At 38.9% G+C, this 12665-nt stretch overlaps 1 protein-coding gene across 1 annotated transcript in view; it reads right to left on the bottom strand.

Annotated features, from left to right (window-relative positions):
* Window positions 1-10603, bottom strand: part of SLC19A3 (solute carrier family 19 member 3) — a 72293-nt gene extending 61690 nt beyond the window's left edge. Inside the window, exon 1 of the mRNA XM_020970945.2 lies at window positions 10510-10603. The gene's annotated coding sequence lies outside the window, so the exon portion shown is untranslated. The remainder of the gene's footprint in view (window positions 1-10509) is intronic.
* Between the last annotated feature and the right edge of the window lie 2062 nt (window positions 10604-12665).

The raw sequence follows: 12665 nt of genomic DNA, 5'->3' as shown, positions 1-12665 counted from the left end.
TTTCCAGCTGGCTCCTGGCCAACATTCTTCATTCTCCTTAAGAGTGAACCAGGGTGAATGTCCTGGCCCCCAAGTAATGGCAACGTGGACTTGAATTTACAACACACACACACACACACACACACACACACACACACACACACAAGATATATTTGGAATGTATCTAAAGTTGATTTCTCCTCCTCTAATTAGTTCCTAGATGCACTTATTTGTTTTTATACTCTCCCTTTAAAATAGTTAATGAGTATTTATTGACTACTGACTATAGGCTAGACACTGTGCTAATGCTGGGATACTAAGAGAGGCAAAAACAGTCCCTGCCCTCAAGGAGCTTACATTCCAAAGGGGGAAACTACATACAGAAAAGATTTGCATTGAATTGATGGAAGGTAATCTGAGAGCAAAGGACACCAGATAGGAAAGGGGGAAATATTTTGGTAGGAAGCCAAATGACTATTCTTTTGCCTCTGTTCATGGATCCCTAACTAATGCAAGGTGACTGAATTTTTCTCTTGAGCACTGATTGCTTCCCACGTAGTGGTTCCTTATTGGCTCCATGCCATGCAGTTTTCAGAAGGTCCCATCCCACCACTGGGCCCACCTTCCCCCAACTACTTTGTTCCTTGCTTACTGTCTCATCCCCCTTCTCCCTGACTTCTTCCAGTGGGTTGGGGTCAGACTCCTTGAAGGGTACTAGCTTCCTTTCCTAAAGTCACTTATATAAATGGAGGAAATTGCTTTCTGTGCTTTCCTTAGGCACCAGAAGACCTAGTTACGTCTCTGTCTCTGGCCAATGGCAAAGGTAAGAACTGAAGCAGCTTCTTGATTCTCTATGTCCAGAGAACATTCCATTGAACTATATTGTCATCCTTCAGTTTTGAATAACAAGGTAGTCATGTATGAAGAGAAGAGGAGTTGTGCCTAAAATGCCAAAATATGTTCACCTTGTAAATTTTCAGCATGTTCTATTCTTCATGTTCAGAACTTGATGCCTGGCAAGTTTTTAGTTGTCTCTCTACACTATCCGTAACATCTGGACTGAAGAGATGGGCTCAGCAAAATATAACAAAAACAGAAATAAATATTGTCCATGAAAGAGGACTATATTTCTGAAATGCTTCCAGAAATATCAAAAAACATCCTTGCTACTTCCTGAATATGAGAAACTATTGAAAGAGACAGGATGCTAACATTTAGTGGGCCAGTATGAGACCACAGTGATTGGGCACATCAATCCTTTGGGTCCCTGACAACTTGTTCAAAGGCAGAATTTCCAGTGTTAGTAGCTTGAAAATAAGGATTCAGTGGGACAAATGTTGAACTGGAAGTCAGAGGAGCTGAGTTAAGTTCTTTGCTCTTTTACTCACTAGCTATGTGACTTTGCACATAGGAGGACTTTATTCCTCTGGGCCTCACCTTTCTTATCAGCAAAATGAATGGGTTGTACTACATGGCTTCTGAATTTCCATCCAGATCTACATGTATGATCTTATGAGCCTAAGGGGACTTTTCCTCTATCTCCCTAGCCATAAAAGGACGAGAGGCATTCTGTTTTTCTCCTTGTCAGACTAAGGTATGATAGGCTTGTGAGGAATCCCAGCTTCTGATGCCACATTTTGGAGACCTGGGTGGCCCTTTAAGGCTAGAGACAAGTCTGCTCTTCCTACACACCTTATGTCCTTTGAACTTTGCTTTGGATGGAGCTCTCCATAGTGCCATAGCAACTGGGGGATGACATAATGGGACCCTGGAGGAATAAACATTTGCAGTCCCCCTTTCATGATCTAAAGGTTACAATTAACTCAGTACCATACATTAACATAAGTGGAGGGCTCTGTTTTAGAGAAATACCTAGGGCTTTCACCCCTAGGGAACACCTTAGATCATAGAAAGTGACTAATAAATGTTTTTTCAGTCATTCATGTTCATCAAACAGAAGTCCTAGAATCACAGTAATGATGACAATATGACTATATTTTCAAACTATACTTCCCCCAACAACCAACCTGACATTGCTTTTTTTTTTTTGGGGTGTGAAGTGAGACATTTGTTGGAAGAGTGAATGTCTATTCTAAAGATGTAAAATGCATGAACTTCCTCTGCAGATCTTTCTAGCCTCCGCATCCCAAAGAATTTGAACTTTCAGTCCAGAGAAAAAGAAAGGAAGGGAAGGAGAAAGGAAGAGAGGAAGGAAGGAAGGAAGGGAGAAGAGAGAAAAAAAGGAAGAGAGAGAAAAGAGAAAAAAGAAGAAAGGAGAGAAAGAAAAGAAAAAAGGGAAAGAAAGACGTTTATAAGAGATTTATCCATTATCTACCACAAACCTTCTGCAGTTCTACTCCCATGCCTGGCCATGGCATGGAGTTGCTGCAGGCTTCTCAAAGATTGCGCCAGCAGAACACAAGCTCTGACAGGCTCTACTATGTTAGAAAGTCTTTGAGAAAAGGCCTAGCACAGCCTAGCTAAATTTTTTTTTGTTAAATTAAAAAGAAATTAATTTAAAAAGCCCTTACTTTCTCTCTTCCTAATTTTATTGTTCATACATTAAAAATGAGAAGAAAATCAGATTGTATATATTTTGCAGCTATAGGTAAGGGAGGCATTCTGTTTTAAAGTTGAATTTAATTAAAAAAATTAAAAACCTTCTCTCCCATTTTCTCTCTGGAGAGATGAGGAAAGACCCTTGTAACAAATAAACATAGTCAAGCCAAGCAAATTCCTACATTGGCCATGTTTGAACATTTTACACACACACACACAGACACACACACACACACACACACACAGAGAAACACAAATATGTGTGTGTATCTGCATTCTGAATCCATCACCTCTCTGTCATGCTTCATCATTGGAGTTCTGGAATCATGGTTGGTCATGATGTAAATCTGAATTCTTAAGACTTCAAGTGTTATTTGTCGTTACTATGTAATATGAATTGTCCTCCTGCTTCTTCTCACTTCATTCTACATCCATTCCTAAAAGTCTTCCCAGGTTTTTCTAAAACTATCCCTTCCACAATTTCTTGAAGGACAACAATATTCTTTTATATTCACACATTATAATTTGTTCAGCTATTCTGTAATTGATTGGTACCCCCTTAGTTTTCAGCTCTTTTCCACTACAAATAGGGCTACTATAAATATTCTTTGTGCATATGAGTCCTCTTTTCTCTCTTTGACTGATAGAGTTATTGCTGGGTCAAAGGGTATGCACAAGTTTCATAACTTTTTGGGCACAGTTCCAAATTGCTTTCCAGAATGGCTAGAATAATACACAGTTCTATCACAGAGCATTACTGTGCCTGTTTTCTTCTAGCTCCTCCAGCATTTATCATTTTCCTTTTTTGGTCATTTATGCCAATCTGAAAGGCATAAGGTGGAACCTTAGATTTTCTTTAATTTGCACTTTTCTGATTGTTAGTGATTTGGAGTTTTTCATATGGCCCTTGATAGCTCAGATTTCCTCCTTTGAAAACTGCCATATCCTTTGACCATTTATCACTTGGAGAATGATCAACTAGCTACATGCAGTGAAGCTAATCACCCCATTGACTACAAGGCAATGGATTTGGGGTCCATAGCAACTCTTGAAGATTGTTCACTAAATTGTATAGGAATTGCTCTCTGTATTGGTAAAGGAATATCTAAACTGAAAAAAAAAAAGATGAGTCAAAAGGAATTGAAGTTGTCTACAAATATCCCTTTGTGCAGGATGTCCAGCAGGCACTCCCTACTGTATGTTCTTGAGAGCTCCCTAATCACAGCTTTCTGAATTTGATCTAATTCACTGAAGTGCTTGGCTCTGTCCTAAGATTTCTCATAACACTTTGTATGGGCCTCCCCTTTGCAATTTCTGGCTAATTTGCAAGGGAGTTATTTGCATGCAAGCCTTATCTCCCTTACTAGATTGTCTAGTGAGTTTCCTGGAAGCCGAGACTAGAGCCTAGAGTCTGATTTCATTTTTGCCAGCCTAGCTCAGCACAATGTCTTGCACGGTTATAGTTACTGTTTAGCAAATATTGGCTTTGAATTTGGACATATTTCATCAGGAAGAAATACTTTTTTCAACAAAGGAAAAGAAGGAAAAAATACCAGTTTGATTCTGGAAAACTGGGAGTTGATGTCTTACTGAATTTCAAATACTCCAGAGGTAAGAACTTTAAAAGAGATATTTTATAAAATTTTAATAAAGTAGAGGAAAAAATGAAATTGTGGAGACCATTCAATAATATCGTAATAATTTCTGACTGTGCTGGGAAGACTGGTGACAACCAATCAATTAACAAGCAGTTGTTAAGCACATACTCTAAAGGTCTAGGCGCTGTGTTGGGGGTTGGGACAAGAAGACAAAGAAACAGTCTCAAGGAACTCTAAGGAACTTACATCCCACTGGGAGAAACAACATAAAGATTTCTAAGTATATACAAAATAAATTCAAGGGAATTTTTTTTCCGGGTGAATAGATCAAGAAAGGCCTCCTGTAACACATGGTATTTGAACTGAGCTTTGAAAGAAACCAGGGATTCAGAGAGACAAAGGTAAGGAGTGAATGGATTTCAGGCATGAGAGACATTGAGGACAAAAGTACAGGTGAGATACAGAAAGAAGAGGGAGTTAGCTGCTCTTTCTCCACTAAGTTCAAGGACTTGACTCTAGGGCTGTAGACATCTAGGTGTAGCATCCAAGGGTCCAAAGTATTCTAGTCAAGAGAGTTCATGTCATTTTACACATGTGGCAGATGAAGGGAAATTTTCCCCAAGGTTTGCAAGAAGTAGATCAATGGCCAAAGCACAGTAAATTACTAGGGAACTATTAGCTCTTTATTTTACGTGACCACACCAGGCGATGGGAGGATATTTCTCCATTGTGGGAGTACCCAAACCTTTGCTACAAGTACCCCATTACCACCATTTTTATGTGCCCTATAAAAGTACTAAGAACTTGCATGGCTCCATTGTACAAAATGACCACCCAGGGCCTGAATAGCAATTCCATAGGAATCTTATCAGTAGAGCTCTGGTATTTCAACCTGGTAAGTCCTTGGGCAAATCCTAGACACTCTCAGGGCCTTAGTTTCTTGATCTGTAAAATTAGAGGGTTAGATAAGAATGATCTCTATCATCCCTTAAAGCTTTCACATTTAATTATCTAAATTACCTGTGGAACAACAAATCATAGTCTGCCTAAAGCTACTTCTAGTCTTCACCATTCCTTCTTTTTCCTGTAGGTTAAGAACCAGAACTATCTAAACAAAATTGATCTCTCAATTTTAGCTCTATCTAATGACAGTGGAGTGGATCCATCTCTAACTCTCTTTTTCTGTCTCTGGGTCTCTCTCTGTGTCTGTTTCTGTGTCTCTCTGGCTCTATTTTTTTTTTTAAGTCCAACTGCTGGGAACCAAGGAAATATCTAGATTAAGTAGGTTAATTTCTCTTCTCTTTTGTCTTGCCTGGGTTATTTCTTTATGGTACTGGTTCCAACTTCCTGATTTTAGTTCCAACTTTCACTCCTCCCTGTTACAAACTTCTACACCAGCTTGAAAGAGCTTTCTTTTTTGGCCTTTGAATGAGACTATCTTCAAACTGTCAAGCAAACAGGGATTCTCATATACAAACATTTCTGGAAATTCACATAAGTGATCAAAAACAATAAAGTACTTTCCCAGGAAGAACAGAAGAATTCTATCCAAAGAGTTCACATAATAGAGGTGGCTTCAATGTTTAGGTGGGCCAATCAGGATTCCTAGCCCCTCTAACACAAATACCTCAAAAATCAGAGAAGGGATCTCAGAGGTCATTGAGTCCAAAGGGCACCTGAACAGGAATTCCATCTAAAATTACTGTAAGAAGTGGTTTTCCTACTTTCATTTAAAAACCTCTAATGAAGGACACCACCCCTGTTCCCTGAGGCCAATCTGTTCCTATTAATTTAAATGTCTCCTATGGACAATGCTTCTATACTTCACTCCTGGCTTCACTCTTGACACTCCAAACTCTCCACCTCTTCTCTAGAAGACTTCTTGATTTGGATATGCCACCTTCCTTTGGCCCTCTCCTCTGACTGGTGAATCCCTGCCTTGGACTGCTGCCATTTCATGAAGTTGTCAGGATATGCTCACTTCACATCTTACTCTCTGGGCTTTTCCACCTTCTCCTTGAACTCTTACCTTCCCCTTTCTAATCCTTTTTCATGTGTTGCCTTCCTCCATTAGAATGTAAGCTCCATGAAGATTGGGATGTATTTTTTTTTCTTTCCAGCAGTTAGCATAGTACCTGACACATAAAAGTTAGTCGAAAAGCAATTATTAAGCACCTAGTATTTGGTTATATCCCTACCTTCTCCATAACACTGAAAACTCTTCCATCTATCTTTGTGTTCCTAACACACAAACGCAATGTCTTAAAAATGAAGACTAAATAAAGTTGTGTTGAATTTAATTATATTAAAATAAAATGGTACAATATAGATATTTCAATTAAATATATTAGCAGATAAACATAGATAGGGCATTTAAGTGTTCACTAGTCCTATTGCTAAGCAGTAGAGATACAGAAAGTGGCAAAAGACAGTGCCTCACAGGCTAATGGAGGAGTTCATAGTCTTACGGACTAATGAGCACTTAAATGCCCTATCTATCCATCCATTCATCTATTCATCTGTCTATTCATCTATCTATCATCTGTCTATTTATCTATGTCAATAGGTCTATCTGCTAATAAACTTAATTGTGGCATCTGCTTATAATACTTAATTTCACTTTAATTCAATTGAACACAATTTTATTAAGTTTTCATATTTAAGATATTATGTTTATATGTAGGGGATACAAAGCTAGATGGAGGCTTACCTGAATAACTAACAAGGGAGAGATGCATACAAAGAAGAGATGCAAGCAGAGTGGCTATGATGAATTGGAAGATGGAGAGCGTGTGTGTGTGTGTGTGTGTGTGTGTGTGTGTGTGTGTGTGTTGTGTGTGTGTGTGTGTGTGTGTGTGTGTGTGTGTGTATGTGTCAGGGAAAAAAAAACTTCATGGCCTCTAAGGGGACCTTGAAGGTCCCTTCTGAATGTCACTAGTATGGGCCTTAAAGGAAGGAAGAGAAGGATTTCAACCAGCAGGGATGGGTGTGTGCACATAGGGCAACAGTTTGAGAAAAAGCATGGGTATAGGAGAGGGCAGAATGAGCTTGTGGTACATAGGATAATCCAATGAGTCTGAAGCATGTAGCACGTGAAAGAGAGTAGTATGAGATAAGTTTGGAAAGGTAAATTAGAGTCTGAAGGACCTTGAAATCCAGGATTAGAAATTTATATTTTAGTTGGTAGCCAGTGAAGAGCCAGTGAAGATTTTTAAGTATAAGAGTAATGTGAAGCAAACTATTATCTGCAGATGCATTGTGTTCTTCCCTCCATATATGGGAAGATGTGACCTATTCTACACTGACCAACACCCAACTTGGGGCCAGGGTATTGATGTCCATTTTACGAGCTTTGCCCAGCTTTCTTATTTGAGCTCTTGGATTTGATCCCAGAATAGCAGCATGGCTACACTTTAGGGCCACAACTTGAACCATTCTCTTTTCCTTGGGATGGGTTTTCTCATGCTAGGTCTGTTAATTACCTTTAGTCACCTACAGGTAATAGGGGTTCCAAAGGAGGCATTTAGAAAAACAATCAATAAATGAATGTTAAGGATGGATTGAAGAAGAGCTAAATAAGAAACAGGGTAACTGGGAGGATTATCACAATAGCAAAGACAAGCAAAGAAGAGAGCCTAAACCAGGTAGTTACACTAGGAATGGGAATTAGGAAGGATTATAAAGATAGAATTGCCAGGGTCATAGGATCATAGATTTAGAGCTGAAAAACACCTTAGAAAATTTCCAGTTTTAATGCTTTTATTTTACAGATGAGGAAACTGAGATTGTTGTTGTTGAGACATTTCAGTTGTGGCTGACTCTTTGTGGTCTTTTTTTTTGGCAAAAATACTAGTTTGCCATTTCCTTCTCCAGCTCATTTTATAAATGAGGAAACTGAGGCAAACAGGGTTAAGTGACTTGCCCAGGGTCATACAGCTAATGTGTCAAATTTGAACTCAGGTCTTCCTGACTACAGGTCCAGCACCCTATCCACTGTTCCAGCTAGCTGCCCAGAAACTGAGATGCAGAAGGTTAAAAAATGTCCCCCAAGACTCATAGGCAGTAAGTGGTAAAGACAGGATTCAAGCCTATCTCCTCTGACTCTGAGCTCTGTTGTTTCCAATTAGTGACTACCTAGATATGGGGGTGAGAGTCTAAGATGGGGAAGAGTGAAAAAAAATTACCTGATGTTGAACCTGAGTGAATGGAAAAATATTGGTGCCACCAACAGAAACGGTCCAGTTTAGGCAGGATCATGTTTAAGGGTGAAGCTTTGGTGTTCGATTTGAGACATATTTATTGAGTTGGAGATGCTGGCAGGACAGACAAATGCAAATATACTGCAGGCAATTTGAAATATAAGACTTTACCTCAAAGGAGATGTTGATAGGGTGGAGATATGAATTTGGGAGTTTAGAATTTGAGAATTGTTTGTGTGAAGCCACATACGTGGATGAATTCATTGAGGGAGACAAAGTTGAGAGAGAAGAAGGACAGAGACAGAACATTGAGAAATGTTCAGGTTTTAGCAGCAGTGTGAGGATGAGAAGAGGAGGAGACAGTAAATTCCTTTAATTCTTCCTCCTTTGACCTCTGAGAGGGAGAGAGAAGAAGAAGGGGGAGGAAGAAGAAGAAGAAGAAGAAGGAGGAGGAAGAGGAACAAGAGGAGGAGGAGAAAGAGGAGGAGGAGGAGAAAGAGAACAACAACAATAAGAACAACAACAACAGGAATCATTAATAGAATATCAGTTTTATAGGTGATAAAAGGGAGTCCCAGAAAGGAGAAATGATTTACCCTAGGCCATGCATTGAATGAATTGCAGAGCTAGGATTAGAACCCAGTTCTCTGGATTCCCAATCTACCTTCTCCACCATAGGTTTCCTTTTGTCTCCATACCACTTTAATATTCCTTTATATGCCTGGAGTCATGCATAGTCTATAGTCAACTAGAATTAGCATATCCAGAGAAACCAGAAACTTTAAACAAAATTGTCTCCCAGAAGAAGCCATTGTTAGATACCTGAGTATTTCTAATATTCCATACAAGCACAGTTACTGGCCTATAATAAATACTTATTGACTGTCTGATGTATCATTGACATGAAATACTTGGATAACAGTAGGAATGACATATTCTTCTCATCCTGTTTGCTATTGCGTAGATGCTCTGAGTGAACCTGCAGAGATAAGCCTTTCTCCTAACACTTTTGAACTACAAAAAGCAGTTATGACATTTGTTGAACAATGCACATAAAAGGATAGTAAGATACTTTCTTGTCAATAGACTAGAGTGTTTCTATCTGAATTCCGTTGAAAAGATCAGAAGAATTTTTACATAAAAATAATAATTGGTCACATTTATCTGGCACTTTAAGGATAAAAAATAGTACACTCCCAGGCTAGTTTTGCTAACCATTACCCTATGTGGTCAATAGTCCAAGCATCATCATCCCCATCTTACAAGTGGGAAAAACAAAGAGTTAACAGTGACCATGCTTGAGAAATCACTGTTGATCAGTCATTATATTTGTTAATTTAAATTAATTTAATTATCAGTTTCAACTGCATCAGTTTGACACCAACCATTTTGGTCAGCTGATAGAAAATGATTTGTCTCAAATGCATTTTGTCGTGTGGAAAGTACCTTTTGTTGGTCAATTTGTTATTCTTCAAAATTCCTGAAGCCCAGTGCCTGGCACAGTTTGGACACTCAATGAATCATTGTAGAATTGAAGTGCTGACAAATCTCCTTGTAAAAGCTCCAAATATTTTGAGATACTCAACAAGAGCAAAATAATAACTTTTTTTTTGCTAGAAATATATCAATGATAATATTAATTCAGTGCCATTTCCCCATTCCTTTTTATCTTTCATTAATTCAAAGGGGATTTTATTTTCATTTTGTAAACTGAGGTTTCCATTTTAGGTCTGTCACATGTTCATACCTGATAATCTAAATCAGCCAGAGAGGAAGCTGAGCTCTGGGCAAACTTCCAGGGGCAAATTTACCTTACAAAATTCATTTCTTATTGTATTGTTACATGATGAATCAAGTGAATTTGCCAGCATGGCTATTTTAAGGCATGACCTTTTAAAATTTGTTTTGAATGGAAATACCCCTGGCTTGAGAGGTAACTCTTCTTTGTCTTCGATGGTCATTGATCTCTAGATATGGAGGAAGACTTTTCTCTTCTCCACGAAGACAATTTTGTTTTGCACTCCTAAGTATATTAGACAAGATTAGTATAGACATACCGTTTTTCAAATCAATGAAGCTGTGAACTCTAGGGCACCAGAATAGACTCAGCTTTTTGCTAGGGACTAAAATCAAAGTCTACAAGGGAAAGAAAAGAAAAGAAAACCAGAACACACCTGCTTGTTCCGAATTATGCTTCAGGACTGGAGCATGTGAAGAGGCTAGAGATATATACACACATGCACATTTCACCCCAGTGTCTGCATTCTGCCCCAGACCTGAAGAACTACACTGACTCCTTCCAGGAGCTTCCTGTGCATGGTCCCACCCCCTTTACATTCTTATGTAAACTGAAACCCCAGCATGTCTGAACTGGTTGGCCCTGGAAACCCCAGCATGTCTGAACTGGTTGGGCCTGGGCGTAGCCTGATTACACAAACCCATCCAGGAGGGATTCTATGAGGTGAATGGATGAAGAATGGATGAAGACCTGTGATGCAATGGCTAAATACTCTTCTTCCCATTATTTTACCTTTAAGAGTTATTGTACCCTCCCAACAGGGCTCCGGACCCCAACTGTCAAAGTCAAATCTGAGCTAGCCAGCTCCTAGGTTAGCCGGAGTCATTAAGTAATTCCAAAGGCAGTTTGGTATTGGTAAATGAAGACTGGGTTCAGAAGAAGAAGATCTGGGTTTGAATGCCATCTCTGCCTCCTCTGACCTGAATGACCTTGAGCAAGTCATTTCTGTCTGGAAGAAAACTTCCAGTTTTCTTATTCATAATCGTGAGTGAATTAGTCTAGATTGTTCTGTGAGTCCCTTTCCATTTCTGGATTCTTAGAACTGGTAACTTGATAAACTCTGAAGTTCAAGGCAGAAATTCCTGGAGCCTATAGGATTCTGAAGAGTCAGGAAGCCCAGATTGTAGTCATATAATGGCAGATTTAGGGCAAGAAGGAACCTTGGAGACCATTTTGTTCAACCCCTTCCTTTCACGAATGAGGAAACCAAGCCTCAGAAAAGTCAAGTGCTATGCTCAAAGTCAACCTTGGAGTTACATTTTTAAGATTAGGACTTCCTTTTTTCTCATTGATTTTGGAAGAGAAGAGATGGTTGGACTGCCTTCTGGAAATCACACAGCTCCTTTAATGACTTCAAATTTCTCCTTGAAATGAAGACCCGTCTTTTTAGTACCATCATTCTATGGATGTTGAATGTCTCTGAGCTGTAGAATACAATAATTCCTGAAATAGTGAAAATTAATCTTATACTGAGAGTATAATGGAGTGGCGAGTGGTGTTTTTGACCAGGCTGTAACATATAACCAAGGAGGAAGTTCCAGGGAGAGAAGGAAAAGATGTTTTCAAGGAATTCAATCAACAACCATTTGTTAAAGTTTGTGACACGGCAGCCACTTACTAAGCATTTCTATAGTTGTATTAAACACTGAAGGTGCTTAGCTCTAAGGAAAAAAGCTAAAACACCCTCTGCCTCCAAGGAATATGCATTCTATTGAGGGAGATGGCATATAGAAATCAAAAGTGTAAGATAAATCGAACATATGTATGGTAACCTTATAGTAGATGATTGTAGAAGCTGGAGCAATAAGGAAAGAATTTGAGGGGAAAGATAATGAGTTCCGTTGTAAATATATTGAATTTTGAGATATCTATAGGACATCTCATTTGAAATATCCAATAGACAGTGACACTGGAATGGAGCTCAAGAGAGAGACCAAGGATGAATATATATCATGGGGAACATCTGCAGAGAAAGCTAATTGAAACCATGTGAACTGAAGAGACCACCAAATGAGAAATTGTTAGAAGAGGGCCTTACAGAATACCTGCTGTGACATGGATACAGTTCCCACAAAAAAAGATTTGAGAAGGAATGGACAGACAAAAGGAGGAGAACTTATAGAGAGCAGAGTCATAATACCCAGAGAAGAAAGGATACAAGAGGAAGAAGTGCTAAAAAATATCAAAGATTACAGAAAGGTCAACAAGGATGAGGATTAAAAGAAACCATTAGATCTGGCAATTAAGATAACACTGGTAACTTTTAGTTGACTGCTGAAGTCAGAAGTAAAATTGCAGAATTTAGGAGAGATTGTGAGGAGAGGAAGTAGAGGCATTATTATAAATGGCTTTTTCAAGATTAATTAAGATGGGAAGGAGAGTGACTAGATAATAACTGGTGGGCATGATAGGATCTACTGAGAGTTTTTTCAGGTTGGGAGAGACTTCAATATTTTTGTAGACCTTAGAGAAAGAGCCAGTAGATTAGGAAAGATTTATGCTTTGAGAGAGAGGGGGAGAGCAAGAGAGAGA

Source organism: Phascolarctos cinereus, unplaced genomic scaffold, assembly GCF_003287225.1.
Source record: "Phascolarctos cinereus isolate Bilbo 61053 unplaced genomic scaffold, phaCin_HiC Scaffold_7;HRSCAF=346, whole genome shotgun sequence".
Taxonomy (NCBI): Eukaryota; Metazoa; Chordata; class Mammalia; order Diprotodontia; family Phascolarctidae; genus Phascolarctos; species Phascolarctos cinereus.
Note: the sequence above shows the minus strand (reverse complement) of the source record. Positions and strands in the feature narration are given on the sequence as shown.